Raw genomic sequence first — 19293 nt, 5'->3', positions numbered from 1 at the left:
ATATCTTTTCATGCTGATTCTTGCTTCTTCATAAAGTACTTTCGTTTGCCTTCAATTAGAGATGCATAAGCTTGAACAAGTGTTGGCCATTTGTTGTAAATGCCATCAACCAGGTAGTAGCCATGCTTGAATTGCTCCACATTCGTATAAAACGCCCAAGCTAGCTCAACCCTGTCAATAATGCCATTGAATATCGGCGACTTTGATAACATTTATGTCGTTATTTGATCTGGCAACACCAATAAATGCATGCTAGAACCAAAGATCTTAGGAGGCCACCGCCTCAAGTATAATTGTGGGGTCGAGGTGATCACCCCGGCGGAATTGACTTCGCTAAGCCGTAGGAAACATATCCCATCCAACATGTGTACATTCGATGCTACCGAAGATTCTGGAGAAACCATGTTTTTCATCGTGCACCTCGTATATGCGTTGGATATCATACAAAGTTGGTTTGCGCAAATATCTCCATGAGTAAATTGATATAATCCCTATGTATTAATATTGTCAAGTGAACACTCGAACATTATAAAATATAACTTAACTAAACATATGTGTGTGTGTACATTGACAGAAAAAATGAAGTAAGTCTCGCGTAACTTTTTCAAATATTTCTAGGTATTCATCCATTGCGTCTAACAAAAGTCCATACGCTAGTTGTCGAATAGAAGCTGTACATTGTTGCGTAATCATGAACCAGGTAGCTCTTGCATCTACTCTTTGTTGGAATAAAGGATACCGATCCGACAAATCATTTGCTAAACGCATAAACAGCTGTCTATTCATTTGAAACTGTCGTCTAAAATGGTGTTTGTGATAAAGAGGATTGGGGCTAAAATAGTGGCATACCAAAGTTTCGTTAAAGTTTCGTTAGCGCCCATTCAATCACGAAGAAGAGGTTATTATCAAGTTAGCCTTTGTTGCCTTTGAACCGTTCAACCAACAGGTTAACCGTTATCCTCCCAGCATAAAAAATAAGGCCGTCTTCCTCGGAAGAAGCAGATGAAAACAAATTTCATTCCATTTTAGTTGATTATTGGGTGTATTGAAGAAAAATCAGTTGAAAGGGAGAGTGTTTTTTGTACATTACCAGGCATGTAATAATATGTGAGAGTTTTGATTTATATAGGAAGTTTAAATTTATTATTTTTTAAATGGTTCAACGGTCAACCAGCACGCTCCCCGAGACATTCTCCTAGCCAACAACTAGTTTTCTCACGGAAGCCAGCTTATAGAGGTGAACAGAGGTCATTCACAGCAGACGTTGAAGCGAGGGTGGAGTAGCTTGCCCCACTCATTTGCGGCGTTGGTCAGCGGCCAACAACGGCTAGTCTTAAGGAGTATTTGAATACAATTAACATTATTTATTTACTTTTTACAATGAATCCGCACTCCTTTCTTTAACGGCTTAAATCTACAATGAATTTTTAACATCTCTATAATCATTTAATGATTATAACAGATCTTTGTAAGTCAACTAGGTTATTGACTCATGTACGACACAGGTGGAAATATAGAAGTTGTCAAGTACACACATATAATTTCAAACGACAAGATATTTTTTAATATGTTTTTTGAGATGTCACTATGATATAAAACTGCAATTGATATTTTATACAGAAAGAAAGTACTGCAAAACATAAGCTCACAAAAAATGAAGTTACATAGTAGAATGTTTACAAACAAAATTTAAAAGTTCATAATATAAATTTCATAAACCACCAAATATTTCCTTATAGACAATGTTGATGCATCCATGTCTTGCTTGACCTAAAACATATAGTTGATGCATCAATTTAGCAGTACCTTAGGATGACATAGCCTTAAAATGAAGAGCGATGCTCTTATAAAATTTGTTCAACTGTAAAATAATATATTATGATTAATAAATAATATATATATATGTGTGTGTGTGTGTGTGTGTGTAGGGGATGGTTTAGGAGAGAAATGAAATTACTGTGAGAAATGAATATGGGCAACTAATTTTAATTTAGGTTTTAAATGCTTAAAGATAAATGAGGAAAGTATTAATGCATGTTCTCTTTTCAATTAATATAACTAATAAATATAATAATTATCTATTTAATTAATATAACTAATCAAATTATTATAATTAGAAAATATTAAGAATTCATTTATTTTTATAACTTATTTTTTTCTCTCTTGAATTTTAATCCTACACAAGTACAATTTATTCATACATTAAAATTTCTTTTTATCCAAAACCAGTTTTTTCCAACTCAATATATTAATATCCATCAACACGTATTTACATTGTGATAAATAGTATAAAAAACTTTCTTACACTTGTTTACATTAAATATCAACAAAAAAGTACGCAACCTACACAAAAACATATAACCTACACTTGTTCTAAAATTAATAAAACATATAACATATACACGAAAAACATATAGCCAACACACAAAATTCAACATTAATAAACTACACACGCACACGAAAACATATAACCTACACAAGAAAAACATATAACCTACACTCGAAAATTTTATCCTACACATTTAAATACAATTTATTCATACATTAAATATTTTTTCTATCCAAAACCAATTTCTTCCAACTCAATATATCAATATCCATCAACACATAGGTACATTGTGATGAATAATACAAAAACTATCTTACATATGTTAGCATTAAATTTCAATAAAAAAATATACAACCTACACAAAAACATGTAACATACACTTGTTCTAAGAATAAGAAAACATATTACCTACACACGAAAAACATATAACCTACACACGTATAGGATGTGTGTATCTTTTTCTCGTTTATATAATTGTTGAAGTCGAATTACATATATAAGTTGTATACTTTTTGTATGTTGTACGTTTTTATTGCTCAAAACAAGTGTAGGCTATATAATTTGTGTATGTTGTATATTTATTGTTTATATTTAATGAACACATTTGTATGATATTTTTTTACTATTATTTATAACAATAATTTTTATAAGTATATCAATTGAAAAAAAATATATTATGTTTTGATATTTATTAATTAGAGAGGATTTATTTTGGTTATATTAGTTGTATTAATTGAAAAGTGAGAGATTTATTATGGTTATATTAGTTGTATTAATTGAAAAGAGAGAATGCATTTATTGTTGCATTTACATTTTTTTCATTTATTTTTAAACATTTAAAACATAAAATAAAACTAGTGGTCCATATTCATTTCTCACATTTCTTACAGTAATTTCATTTCTCTCATGAACTTAAGCCTATATATATATATATATATACACAGAGAGAGAGGGGGAGATAATCATAAATTAAAATGTTTTTCTATCATGAAAGATCATATATAATTATATTTGTACGTCTCTAATTGTTGTATCATTCTTTCTTCTATATAAATGTTTCACAATCACAACAGAGCATAGTAAAATCGACACCACAAGAAACGCTAGAATATTATATTCGTTTAAAGAATAGGTTCGGCGGACCCGCTAACCTTGATTTGACTTTTAGCCATTCTTCATAATAACAAGTGTGTTAGATTGATAATGCATAAATGGTATTCAGATCATGCTATAAACAACTTATAGTGAGGGTAACTTAAAAAGTAATAAAATATGAAATTACAAACCTTGATGTAAAGAGGATAAAGACTTGGAATGCATAGATACTTTGGGATAGACGGAATGGTGAGAAAAATATAAAATATATAAAACATATATTATTGTTAAGACTATGTTAAAATCAAATAAATGCAAACACTCAAAAATAGAATAAAAAATTATTACTTATTTGATCGATAATAGGTTAATATGAAATGTGTTGGATATGGCATAATGTTATCCATTTTGATTTCGATACCTTTCATTGTTTGTTAATATCTAGATTTGCAAAATTGGCAAGAATATGAATTTTGAAAGTGAATCAAATTGACCCGTGGCCGTCACGGGTGAAAATATAGAAATCATCCAATAAACATATAAAATTTAAAACAAGAAAGGTACAAGTATAACAATCTCTTGAAAATAATTAGAGTTACACAACATATTTTAATGTGTTCAATGTAGGTGTAAAAACATGTAATTAAAACATTACTAAAAATGCATTAATTTTAATGTTAAATATTTATTTTATTATTAAATTATTTTATTGATAAAAAAATTCTATAATAGCTTGTTATTTATGAAAATAGAAAAATAAACGAATAGGAAGAGACTAGAATGTATTTTTTTAATATATATATATATAGATTAATATTAATATTATGGTACTTGGCCTTTAATTTTATTTTTCGAATAGTTTATACACCGTTGTTCTAGGAAGGTATTTTTGCCCGGCATTGAGATTGAAGAAATTAGTCGATTATTGCTTTTATCGTTTGTTGGCAATTGCTTTCGTCGTTTTTGACTTTTAAATAAAACAATATGATAAGTATACTGAAAAAAAAAATAACCATAAATTAATGCTCTAGAAGAGTTAATAAACATAGAATCAATATAAGAATATTATTATTAGATTTTTTTTAGAATGGCAGCAAAATATATAAATATTATTAAATAAACAACTTGAAAATATCTGTTACTGTCAACTTCCTCTAAACATCCATGCCGGATCATTTTCCGGTTTATTTTCTCTTGACAGGTAATACCTATCGGGTTTCCGTAGCCAATAAACATTTGTGCTCACCACAAGATCGTGGCCAATAAATTTTCCTATCTTTCTATCAAAGATATTAAAATACACAAATTAAGACCCATAAACAAAATCTCCTACAAATAAAAGTGGTTCTAAAGTAGTTTTGACAAAAACCTTTCAGATGACATGCATTTATAGGCACGCGTTCGGAAGGATGTACATCAGAATGGAGGGAGAGGCCTCGCAAAATTATTAATTAATTAAATTTCAATATTTTCTAAATTTAAGGCAATAGTTTAAACCCAAAAAAAAATTACAACTATTCACCTCTTTTTAGATTGTACCTAGGAATGGTAGAATAGTAAATATAATTTATATTTGACTTATTTATATCGAATATTAAATTTCTGTCCGTTTTATTTTAGTACTTATTTACTTTCTCTATCATCATATATATTTCAGAAAGAAAAAAAAATTAATATACATAATCTATTAGAAAATTGGTCGATCACTCGATCTTAATTTATGATAATGTTCAACTTAATCACAAATATTTGACCCGACAATTTTGACATCGAATCTGTATCTATATATATATACTGTTTGACTATAATCACTTAAAGTTGACAATTTTTTTTACGACCAATAAGCTCTGTACATCTATTAATATAAAGCCACCCATGTCTGTGATTATAGACAATGTTAGTGATTCGGCCCGTTATCATTTTAGGGAAAACCAATGCCCGAAGGGCCATTGTGGTAAATCGTTTGGTTTGGGCACGGTATTTTGTTGCGAACGAAACTTGAACCGATAACTTTTCCTAAAGAAAGTCATCAGATACCCGCTAGAACACTACTCCTTTCGAGTTTCCATATTACCATATTACCAATATGTAGTTCAAAAAAATAATTATAAAAAATAAGAAAAAGAAAAAACCAAAATTGTGCTGTGCCCAAAAATGCCCCTTTGTTTGCCATGAAATCTAATTGAACAATGAAAATGATAATTGCCATGAAAGTTAATGAGTTTCATACAATTAGCCAAGCATATGTTATTTTCTAGTGATTTTAACATTTTTCAATCGAGTATCGGTATCAAACCGATACCAACCGGACAATATTAGTTTCAGTACATGTATTACTTTTAGGGAAAATTTTCAAAATAGCCCATCTACAAAATGAAATTCTAACTTTGTCCCCTAAACTTAATATTTCAAAAAATGACCCTCTCTAACTCATCTTTGACCATGTATTAGAAAATTTAACGCTTGACGACATGTTAGCATAACACGTCGTCAAAGACGCGTTGGATTTCCTAACACATGGTTAAAGACGCCAACACGTCGTTAAAGACGCGTTAGATTTCCTAACACATGGTTAAAGATATGTTAGCATCAAACACGTAGTCAAAGATATGTTAGCATCAAACGCGTAGTCGAAGATATGTTAACTTTTTTGTTTGTTTTTTTATATTTTTTATAACTAGTTTTACTTATATTTATTTTCTTTTATAACTTCTAATATATAAAATTTTATATTATTTCGAATATACCGACGAGAAATGTTTACTTTTATCTACGGACTGACATAAATTTTATTTAAAACTGAGCGGGGTCAAATTTTATTGAATATTTCGATATTGATTTGGCACGGCTCAAGTTTGAGTTAGTTTATGTCGGTCAGTAGGTAAAAGTAAGCATGTCTCGTCGGTATATTCGAAATAATATAAAACTTTTATATATTAAAAGTTATAAAAGAAAACAAATATAAGTTAAAATAGTTATAAAAATAAAATATTAAAAAAACAAACAAAAAAGTTAACATATCTTCGACTACGCGTTTGATGCTAACATATATTTGACTACGTGTTTGAAGGCCTAACTCATTTTGTAAATGGGCTATCTTTTGGAAAATTCCCAAAAGAGACCTTTAATAATGAGAGATTTCAAATTTGTCCCCCAAAATTATTTTTCCAGATTTGTCCCTCTTTTAACGCATCGTCGACGACGTGTTAAGTAGTCTCGCCGACGAGATAGCTGACACATGGTCAGCGATGCGTTAGGCCTCTTGTTTGTTTTTTTTAATATTATATTATCAATAACTAATTTTACTTATATTTGGTTTCCTTTTATAACTTTTAATATATAAAATTTTATATAATTTCGAATATACCGTTGAGACGTGTTTTTTTATCTATCTGTCGACATAAGGATTTTTTTTAAACCACGTCGGATCAAATTTTATTGAATATTTCAATATTAATTTAGTACCGCTCGGTTTTGAGTATAGTTTATGTCGGTCTGTAGAAAAAAAAGCATGTCTAAACGGTATATTCGAAATTATATAAAACTTTATATATTAAAAGTTATAAAAGAAAACCAAATATAAGTAAAATTAGTTATGATAATATAATATTAAAAAAAACAAACAAGAGGCCTAACGCATCGTTGACCATGTGTTTTGATGCCTAATGCATCGTTGACCATGTGTGTGGATGCATAACGCATCATTGTCCATGTGTTACCTATCTCATCGGCGGGACTACTTAACACGTCGTCAACAATGCGTTAAAAGAGGGACAAATCTGGAAAAATGATTTTGGAGGGACAAATTTGGAATCTCTCACTATTAAAGGGCTCTTTTGGGGATTTTCCAAAAAAAATGTCACGTGTCATATATGTTCCCCAGAAAAATGGTTAAGATTTAGGGAAAATCCCCAAAATAGCCCTTCTATTAATGAGATTTCAACTTTGTCCCTTAAACTTAATATTTTCAAAAATGGCCCTTTGTAACTCATCTTTGACCATGTATTAGGAAATCTAACGCGTGTTTGACGACATGTTATGCTAACATGTCGTCAAAGACGTGTTGGATTTCCTAACACACGCTTAAAGACGCCAACACGTCATCAAAGACGCGTTAGATTTCCTAACACATGGTTAAAGATGAGTTAGACCTCCAAACACGTAGTCAAAGATATGTTAGCATCAAACGCGTAGTCGAAGATATGTTAGCTTTTTTGTTTGTTTTTTTTAATATTATATTTTTAAAACTAGTTTTACTTATATTTGTTTTTCTTTTATAACTTTTAATATATAACATTTTATATTATTTCGAATATACCGACGAGAAATGTTTACTTTTATTTAAAACGAGCAAGGTCAAAATTTATTGAATATTTCGATATTGATTTGGCACGGCTCGAGCTTGAGTTAGTTTATGTCGGTCAGTAGGTAAAAAGTAAACATGTCTCGTCGGTATATTCAAAATAATATAAAACTTTTATATATTAAAAGTTATAAAAGAAAAACAAATATAAGTTAAACTAGTTATAAAAATATAATATTAAAAAACAAACAAAAAAGCTAACATATCTTCGACTACGCGTTTGATACTAACATATCTTTGACTACGTGTTTGGAGGCCTACTCATCTTTAACCATGTGTTAGGAAATTCAACACGTCTTTGACGACGTGTTGGCGTCTTTAACCATGGGTTAGGAAATCCAACGCGTCTTTGACGACGTGCTATGCTAACATGTCGTCAAAGATGCGTTAGATTTCCTAAACATGGTCCAAGATAAGTTAGAGAGGGTCATTTTTGGAAACATTAAGTTTAGGGGACAAAGTTGAAATCTCATTTTGTAGATGGGCTATTTTGGGCATTTTCCGTAAGATTTATCGATGATAAACAATAATAAAATAAAATAAATTTGTTTACATTTTTTTTCTAGTATTGACATATATTTTTTTGTTTTAATTTTATTTATCGTAAGTATGTTAATAATATACTTTAGGTTTGACGATGAAAATGCTTCACAAATAAATGTGATGTTATAACACGTTTAAAGTTATTTGGATTTGGTGTGACCCATGACCCGCTTATTTTTCTTACTATATAGTTGTTTCTTAATTATAAATAATATATTATTTAAAAAAAATAGGATATTAATTTTTAGTATATCCCTATTTTATAAGATTTTTATATCAAATATTTGGTGAGATTAATTTTTAATTTAATGTGATGCTATAGCATGTTTAAGGGCTATCCAGGTTTGGAGAGACCCATACCCGTGAATGCGGGTCAAATACATGAGAAACTTCCATTTACAAATAAAGCAATCTAGTGGCTTGAGAGGGGGTAGGGAGCAACCAGAAAGCTTTTAAAGATTTCGTTTATATATATTTAAGATTTAAGATTAAGATTATTATTTTTATTGAGTTCCTCATGGACCGTGAAGTAGGTTAAGGAGTGGTTTGGTAGTCTCTGAATCTATCAGAGACTTAGAGGTAAAGTGTGTTTGATTACACCTTTTAATTGTCTATTAAGCCTCTTAGTTGTTAAGTTTTAAAGACGTGATAATGATTCTGAAACTGCCGCTTAAATTGGTGTTAACATTCTAAAAAAACAACTATTACGAATAAATTAATCTTGAGGTTGGTGGTGGTAGTATAGGTTTTTTTAAATCAAACAATATGATAATTATAATGAATTCAAAACACAAAATCTTCAAATTAATGCAATAGGAAGAACTAACTTGGGGTGTTTTTCGGGTTATTTATTCAGGTTTTGGGTTGTTTGGGTCGGGTTGTTCGGGTTTGAGCTCAAAACAGACCCAAGAACCGACCCAAATAAGTTCGGTTTGTTCGAATTATACGGTTCGGGTAAATTCGGGTTGGGTTTTGGGTTTAACAAATTAAAAAAAATTTTCCACCTTTAACAATATCATAAATTAAAAACCCATATTCCAAGCCTTTATAAAACTATAATATATAGCCATATTCAACAATAGCATATATTATTTAGCAAAATGTGAAATTTATCATACAAGAATGCATTAGATGAGATGAAGGAGCGTCGTAGCCCGTGGATTAATACTTGTATAGATTGAAGAAACATGCTCAATAAATATTGGTTTAAATACTATACTATTTAAGTTTTTGAATTGAAGATACATTCTCTGCATGCTTTATGGTCATTAATACATTGGGATGTGATAATCCAATATTAATTGGAATCTTGAGAACAACCGAACAAGAATACATAAGGTCATGTGCTACTTCACCGCTAAACTACCCTATAAAATCAGGGATACATGCATCGATGTATTATACTTCGGGTTATTCGGGTCAACCCAAATCTAGGTATTTCAACCCAAATACCGACCCGAATATTTTATCTCGGCTCGGGTTAGGAGTTTAATCGGTTCGGGTGAATTCGGGTTGGGTTATTTGGGTCTCGGGTCGCTTCGGTTCGGGTTTGTTATTCGGGTACGGTTAAAAAACACACCCCCTAGAACTAACAAACACAGTATTAGAATAATGTTTTATTACAACATTATTATTAGATAAACAACTAAGTATATTTCTTACTACCAATCTCCTCTAAACATCCATGCCGGATCATCTTCATTTTTATTTTCTTTTGACAAGTAAAACCCATCTGGTTTTAGCAACCAGAAAACATCCGTAACATGTTCATCACTGACACCAACAATGTGTCTTATTTTATTGTCAAAAACATTAAAATGTACATACTAAGATCCATGAACAAAATCTCCGACAAATAGAGTATTCCAAAAGAAGTTTTCACAAAGCTAAAATGATACTCTTGATCATGAGCGATGATGTGATGCCCTAGGTCGTCGTCTTTTGATTTCACATGAAGATCAATTGTTGAACCATCATGAAATCCGTTAAATATATAAACCGCATACTCACCGTTATAACAAAATTTACTACGAGAAGACGGTATAAGAAAAGAAGTGAACACTATGAAAACAAAATAAAGCTTTTTTTGTAACAGATATACTCATTTTTTCACGCTTCAAGTAATGAGAATGAGTATTTGAGTATCTTCGTCTAAGATGACATATTTATAGGCAAAGTCCATGAAGGTTAAAAGCGCTAAATAATTCATGAAGGTAAACATATCTTATTCTCCTTATCCATTCAATTAAATTGAGTGTTTAATGTTATGAAACCTATACTAAATACACTTAATACGAACATTATGACATTACGTAACATCATTTCTCTCATTTACTTATGTATTATGTTTCACTTTCATTTTGGACTACTATATATTGTTACTCCGTCAACTATGAGATATGTATGAAATAAAGTCTTCTAATTTCTCTCTCATTCATAACGTTTACTATATTGATTTATTTTTAGTTAGGACTGTCATAGCATGTCGGACACGACACAATAAAACACGACACGATAAGATACGATGACTTGTTGTGCTAAACATGAACACGACACAATAACTAATTGTGTTATTTTTTTTCAAACACGAACACGAACCTGTTTAGTAGCAGATTAACCTGTTAAGACCTGTTAAGAGACCTGTTTAAAGACACAATGAATAATACATGTTTAACGAAACCAAAATTTTCAAACGAGCATAAAAATCTTAATTAATAGATAATCTATAACATATTTGAAGCAAAAAATCACAAATCCATAACATACTAGAAACAAATACAACAAATACATAACACACTTGAAACAAAAAACCATATATGCAAATCACATCATCATCATCATCATCATCATCATCATCGTACTCAGTATATCCCACCAATAGCAATGCTATGGTAGGGTCTGAGGAGGGTAAGATGTAGACAGCCTTACCTCTATCCCATAGGGATAGAGAGGCTGCTTCCGGTGAGACCCCCGGCTCGATAGTAGTTTTGAATCAAGCCTTGGACATAAGACACATAACACTCAATCCTCGGGACACCGGCTGATTGGTGCATGTGCCCTTGTCTTTCGGCTATCAACGCCACCACATGATGCCTGATTAACCTTCCGCCACTTTTAACGTTATTTTCACGTGATTAGTAAAATAACGTCAAAATTAGTGCAATTTTACTTTTGCCCACCCAAGGGTTCACACATATATACATTATATGTGCGCACCGCAAGCAGGGCGTATAAGCAAATCACGACATCCATAAAAAATAAAATATCGGGTTCTGACGGGCATTGGTGAAATATCATTTGTAAGTATGACTTTAGGTTTAAGACTTAAGAGTGTATATATATTTATTTTTTTTAAATAAAAAATCTACGCATGTTACTAATAGGTTAACAGGTCTTTAACCTGTTAGGTCATGAATTTGAATATGTCCCAAACAGGTTGACCTGTTTAAAACACGAAAGCTGGTAAGTTTAAACCCAAACCTGTTAAAACTCGTGTCGTATCATGCCATGTTAACAGATCAGTGTACATCCCTATTTTTAGTGTTAGACTAAACGTATGTCTTTCTTTGTCATACATCATCTCTCATAGAATTACATAAATTTTGTTATATTACCCAAAGAAATCATTAATTTACTTCAATCCATCTGTATCGGTTCATTACCATATCCAAAAGAAAATAAAAAAATAGAAGTATAAACCGAATACTATCTCGATTCTATTAGTTCGGTATCATTGTAAATACGAACCAAAAAAGAGTGCAAGTACAGAATATTGTACTCGTATTATTGAAAATACCAAAAATACGAAATCAAAGAGTTTCGAAACCGAAAGCATGAAAACCAAATATCAGTACTAGTAGCGATTGTCTTTAAATCAGTAATGATTAGGTGCAAGACTTCGGCAAAAATTCTCATCCCGGATTTATTACCTATTGGCTTTCTAATATATTGTGAATTGTTTAAACAAAAAAAAATATTGTGAATTGAAAAAAAAAAAAAAAAAAAAAAAAAAAAAAACACTTGTTTTGAAATTGTTTCATACCAGCATTTTTAACCCCCGCATTGCAGGAGAGGGAAGGTTGATTTGATTTTTGAATGTTTTCAAATACAATAAAGAGTTCGGGTGTAGAGTCACAAACTCTGTTGCAAAAAATTAAGATTTTTACATATATGTAGGTTGTCTAAGAACATATCTTGAATTTTACCATTGTTACAAAAGCTTAAGGTTTGTGTATATATGATTATAAAACTTGGGAGGATTATATACTAGCCAAATAAAAACATAAAGTGAGTACAACTCTAACTCCACAAAGTACAAAACCACATTGCTAAGTTTAGTTGAAATTGCATATATATGTAAATGTTAAGAATGTTCGTATTTTATAAATAACTAGTTTTAGAGCCCGTGTCACACATGGGATGATTCAAGTTATAAAATTATAAGTAAAGCAAACAATTACATAACGTATATGAAAAAATGTATTACATCTATGTTTGTATCTATAGTATGTGTACATAAAATGATTTTATTTATATCACAAAATGATTTTTTTAATTGAACTTAATAAAAAAATGCATGTGCAAAAATGTACTCAAAAACACTCTTTCTATTGAAAATTTAATTCTCAGTGTCATATATGTATAACTACCTATTTCGGGAATAAGACTTTTCATACAATAGTAAGTTTAACCACTCAGCCTAAATACAGAAGAAACGTTACCTTTATTGATATATTTATCAATTTACCACCTATTGAAGGAAATGAGAACATTAAATTGTAACGACGTATGTTCTTTAAGAACTATATTTTTCTGAGCTACACAATGAAAAGGATTTTGATAAGTTCCAGGGGGCCTTTCGACTTTGTCATAATGACAAAATAAAAAATAACATACTACCCATTCAATTTTGTGAATATTTTGGTTAATTTGAGCATAGTTTTCATGACATGCTTCCCATACAACGCTCTAATCACCATTTAAGGAAAACTTAATGCTTACACAAATATTTCAAATTTGATAAAAGTTATAAACATTGATAGGCCTGGGGTGGCATGTCGAAAGCGTTCGCATTCTTTTCTTTAATTTTAATAGCCGTTGGAAAAATAGTCAATTTACCAAATCCCGAACCCCCTTTTGATTATTTTTAAAAATGCACTTGAAAATATATTTGAAACCCAAATCATGTTTAAAATTCTAACTTTCATCTGTTTGACATTTTCAAGTCAATATTTTGAACCTGTAACAAATTTGACGATAAATCGATTTGCATTATCAAATTTTAAAAATATTTAGATTTCTCATTATTGACCCGTAACAAATTTTGATCTAAATGAAGTTAACTTGTACCAAACAATCTATTTACCAACTTTTGACCCATGAAAATCAAATTTAGGTTCCACAAAAAACCCGAAAGAACCTTTTGATAAAAAAGACTAAAAAATGAAATATGATAAACTTTGTTATCTTTGAAAGTGATTGATATATATTATCCTTACATTTCAGCATATATATAGTTTACTAAATTTACAGAAAAATAAATTGATAGATTTTAAGCATTTATTTATAATTTATAAATTTATATGACAATTTATAATAATAATAATAATAATAATAATAATAATAGATAAATGGATTGATTTTAAAAAGAATGGATCAACTTTTATGCATATATTTATAATTTAATGATTAAAAAATTACTTTATAAAATGAAAGCATATTCGAGTTTTGTTTTCCTTTACAATCTTTCACATATATAATATACATATTACAATATGTTAATGATAACATTTGAAATTATATTCTTTTCAATATTTGACAAAAATGGTTTTTTGTTGATTTTTGGATTTCACCAAGTATTTTGGAATATATAAGGGGTGTTTGGGATTGCTTATTTTCACCAACTTATAACTTATAAACTTTTTAAAAAGTAATAAGGTGTTTGGAATTGCTTATATTGTGAGAGGAAAAGTTCTATAAGTTATACTTTTGTAACTTATTAACTTAATGAAAAATTATAAGAAGGTAAAATAAGAAATCCCAAACACCCCCATAGTAAAAATAATATGTTAATATTTATTTTTATAAAAATGTATAATATAATATAAGTGTAAAAGGAAAGTGAATAATTATTGATTTAGTGCCAATTAAGATTTTAGTTTTGGAGGGAAAAGAATTGTAAGAATTAATCAAAAGATGACAAGTGTCTACAATTATTTTACTTTATTAGAATAGGTAGATAAAAATATTTATGAACTTCCTTTAAGAAACATTTAATAGTAAAACAATTTATATATTTTTAATAGAACTAGCAGGATTCTCTCGTGCGTTGAAGCAGGAATTTGGTCGGCACTGACTTGTTACAGTGTTAACACTCTGATGTATATAAAAATATAAATCTTTTAAGCATCAAATAATCTCCAAAATATCATATTTTATTATAACATCTAGTTCAAATAACTTTAACTTCTATTTTCAAGTTTATTCCAGCCTCAAACGAAGAAACAAGTGGATACACGAATAAAATAAAAAAAAATGAAAAAATATGTATCAGTCAATCTAACACACCCCCATGTTCAAGAATCACATCCCTGTGGTCACCTTTTACAAGAAAGACAAAATCTGATAAAGCTAACACCGGGCCGTGTCTCACCTAGCACGCCCATGTCCATTACATGGAAAGACAAAAATATAAGAATTTGACATAAAAAAGCACACTCCATGTCTCATCCAACATGCCCCCGCTCCAAGTCATAATATGTATGATCTGACAAGTAATTAATGCACCTTGATAGCTGGACACGGGGCATGCCCATCCAACATGGGGACGTTTCCTATCACTCAGGCAGCCTATAAATATATTGCATGTTTCATTGCAACAAATGTTCTTGGAGAGGGGTTTGGACGAGTTTCTCACTTAAAAACACTCACTTTACACTTGAATTGAAGATTTACTGAAGAGTTTGAAGGCTCGGAGGCATCTGTCATCATCATCATCATCCATCACCATTGAAGAAGGAAGATTCATCACCAATATTGGTTAGATTGTTCTAGTTTAATCATGTGTTTGTTATCTTCATCTTCTTTGATGTTCATTGTCATGCTCATCATGAGCTAAACCTCCATTTACCAATCTATATCTATGATGTCAAGGACGAATTGATATAACTCATCAAAACGTAAACACATAATATTTAATATTGAATAATTATCAATATTATATATAGGAAATATAACTCAAAAACTCCTATTACACATAACTCGTGTTTCTCTAGATGAACCCTAACTCGGTTGCATCTCGTGTGTATCTAGATGAACCCTAACTCGGTTACATCTCGTGTGTGTCTCTAGATCCTAACTCGGTTGCATCTCACACATCACCTTCTATAATGTCTAACCTATCTTGGTTTATATAAACTAATCTAACTTGTTAGCCAAGACATTACATATTATAATCACAATACAATTAGAAAACATAATGTAATTAGGAAACATAACCAACTATGACCAGCTCGTCAACATTGGTCCCTCAAGTTCACCAACTTGTGACCTGGAGTCTGAAATTACTTCCAACATGATGAAACTTGATTCTAATTGATAATTATATTAAATATGTTTGATCTAGTTTTTGTGAAATATATGATTATTTTGCAATTATCCTTTGATGAAATATGTTTTGTTATCATAATCCATTAATTCAAGATTGATGATCAAAATCTTTAAAACAAATCTTTATAACCATTCATGTTTCACTCATGTTCTTCGAAACTAGAAATGGTAAAAAGACAATTTTGATATTTTATCTAAAACATACTTCCTTGTGTTGGACTTTGGAAAGATGAGATAAATGCTATGATTAATTTCTCTAGTCTTGGTAATTATAAAACAACAATGTTAATGTGATCGATTAGATTGTCATGCTAGTTAAAGAAATCATATGTTAAAGGAATGTGTAATTATAGCTACTTAAATAAACCATTATTAATATTTTAACTAATAATATATTGACTTAGTTCATTCCCAGCGTTTTGAAATATTTTTGGACTTTTAACTATACCCGGGTCGTCGCTGGTGTTAGTTTTGCGCAGTATACGCTCCGCGCAAAAACTTAACTTTTTGAACATAATAAAATATAACACTTATATTTTTGGAGTTTTTGGACTAAAATAACAGTATTTCATTAATTAAAATATTTTATTTATATAATCACGGATTATATTAGTACCAAATTAGGCTTAAAATAGCCGGGTGTCACAACCACTCACCTTCTTCTCCGATGATGACCACAACCATCATCTCCAACATAGATTTGAACCATCGTTGTCGCCTCTCTACAACCCTAATCGAGTAGGACTAACATTTATGCTAAAAAATATCCAAAATGGTCATTTAATGGTTTTAACCCACGACCTCACATTTATAACTACAGACACCATACCACTAGACCAATAGATCATTTAATGTAATGATTGAAGTTTGTTGTATATTAAATCTACTAGGCGGGTGCTCGTGCGATGCTGCGAGTATTTGAACACATGCTATGGTAATCACGTAACAATTATAGGTGTTCATAGTTCGGTTTAAAATCTAGAAACTGTTTAAACCGATCGTCATTTTGATTTCACGAATAGTTATTTTGCACTTACTTTCAGTCGGTTGGTTGATTCCAAAATTTTCAAACTGTAGTGAACGGTTTGTTTTGCGGTTTATACCAGAAATCGTCCATATGAAGCCGGACCAGACGGCAAATGTTTAATGCATTTTATAATCTTTTTAATTATTTAGTATTAAATATATTTTGTTATATATATTAGATATAGTTAAAATATACTTGGAACAAAGTCTTTCTTAATACTAGTAAACTTGACTATTACAACTTTTAAGTTAAACCAATTTCAGTATATATATATTTTTTTTGTAATATGTGTTATTATTACGTCTTCTATTAAAGTTTACCATTAAATATCATATTTTATTGGTGCTTAGTTATAATTGATGGTACAATTAAATTATAATTACTTTAAACTTAATTTATTATTATTGAAGCTTAAACCGTGAAACCAAACAAGAGCCAACCCATTAGTAACGGCTCAGTTTCAATTTTCAACGGTTCAATTTTGGTTTCTGAATAGCTTCCATCGAGTCTCTGCATGTTTAACAGTTTTAATTCTTTTTTCGATTTTCGCTTTTTGAACCTTTATTAACAGCTGGGCTCACATGTTTAACTTAAAAACATTAAAACTGGCCTTGAACACCCCTATATGACATATTAATTTTTTAATTGAAAAAACTATAATAATATCATACTTATATTAAAGAGAATAAAAATCTCGTTTTTATGATGCAATTTTGTACAAAATATTAACCTACGAAAAAGTTATAGTCGTTTGAACGTCGTGGGGATGGTTGGTTTAAAATTGACATTAAAAATATAATATGGTTAAAGATAAGGGAACAAACTTGTAAGTTGGTTGAATTTTGTTTTGAAGGCAAGTTTACCCCTTTTTATACATGTACCATATGCATTAAAATGTGTAAAAACTCTTAAAATCAAGTGTCTTAATTTGCTCTTGTTACATGCATTACATATAGTATATAGATAAATAGTTGGGGGTGATTAATAACTTATCATACATTATGTACGCGAATTACGCTCAAGGTATATACAAATCACACTTATTATTAAAATCAAATTACGCTCAAATCCATATTTGTTTTTCATAATTACGCTCAAATCCATATTGGCGCTCAAAAAACTTTTTCATTAAGAACAAGTCAAAACCTGATCGATTGACTATCCAAATATGTTTGTTTGGATGAACCGATGATTAATTGGATACGGATGAGGATTTCAAGATTATATGATATGATTTCAAAGATCAATTTCACGGTTACAAGTTGTTTTCTGCGTAATGCATGATAAGACATCATTGCATTGAATCTTTTACCACTATATCACTACATTAATAAGTCATTTGATGTAATAACTTAACTTAGTTTTGTAACATCACAAAAAATATGGTCGAATTTTAACAAATAATAAAGATAATTGACTAAAAATATTCATGGTATAAATAATGGATAAAATAAGATAAAAAAATGGAAATAGCTTATGTTAAGAGAATAAAGTAAGGAGACTCCATCCCACATGGAAAGTGGTAAAGAAAATAGAACACTATATAAGGAGAGAGCTTTTCATGTTAATGTTCTTATGAGGCTAACCACTCTCCCAAGTCCTAGCGGGACGCGCACGGGCACGGGTGAAGGGCGATGGGCGCAATGTGCTGGCGCACCTTGCACTTCGCACGCTTGAGAGCCGTCTTTGTATTTTTGGATGTTTGGACGAGATCAAGACATTACAAGTTACCAAAAGATCAGGGACTAAAAATAGAAGATTTGAAATTTTGCATCTTCGCGAGGCGCGAAGAATTTGGTCTAGCATCTTCGCATGACGCGAAGTTGCAAGTCACCGAAAATCGACACGTGGCGACACGTCATGGGACACATGTCACCATGAGGTGACACGTGGCAGGTCGTAGTGACACGTGACAAGCCTACATGGTGACTCAGCGAGCCTACGGCATCTTCGCGCAGCGCGAAGGTGCAACATTTTCGCTATAAATAGGGCAGCCATTGGGGGGGACCCCGATATGCGTGCCACAACCCCGATATGCCGATATCCCGACGATTATAGCCTTGAAGTGCGTGCTAGAACTTCATATTTGCTTTCTCGACTCTCCGTCAAGTAGAAGTACCGTTCAAGTTAAAGCTTAGGCATTTCGTATAGCAAGCCATACAAGGTAGGGTTTCGCCCCAATTATTATAATATAAATGGCTTAGACCCTAGTCGGGGATACAACCCGTACCTTGATCAGATAATAAAGTGTGTGTATATATATATATAGATTTCATAAGTCAAGATTATAGATGTAACATTATTTCTCTATTATATATATAAAGCTTC

Source organism: Bidens hawaiensis, unplaced genomic scaffold (assembly GCF_021521415.1).
Source record: "Bidens hawaiensis isolate Kalapana, Puna unplaced genomic scaffold, B.hawaiensis_p1.1 tig00012615_1, whole genome shotgun sequence".
In the NCBI taxonomy this organism is placed as follows: Eukaryota; Viridiplantae; Streptophyta; class Magnoliopsida; order Asterales; family Asteraceae; genus Bidens; species Bidens hawaiensis.
The sequence above is the reverse complement of the archived record's forward strand: the minus strand, read 5'-3'. Positions refer to the sequence as shown.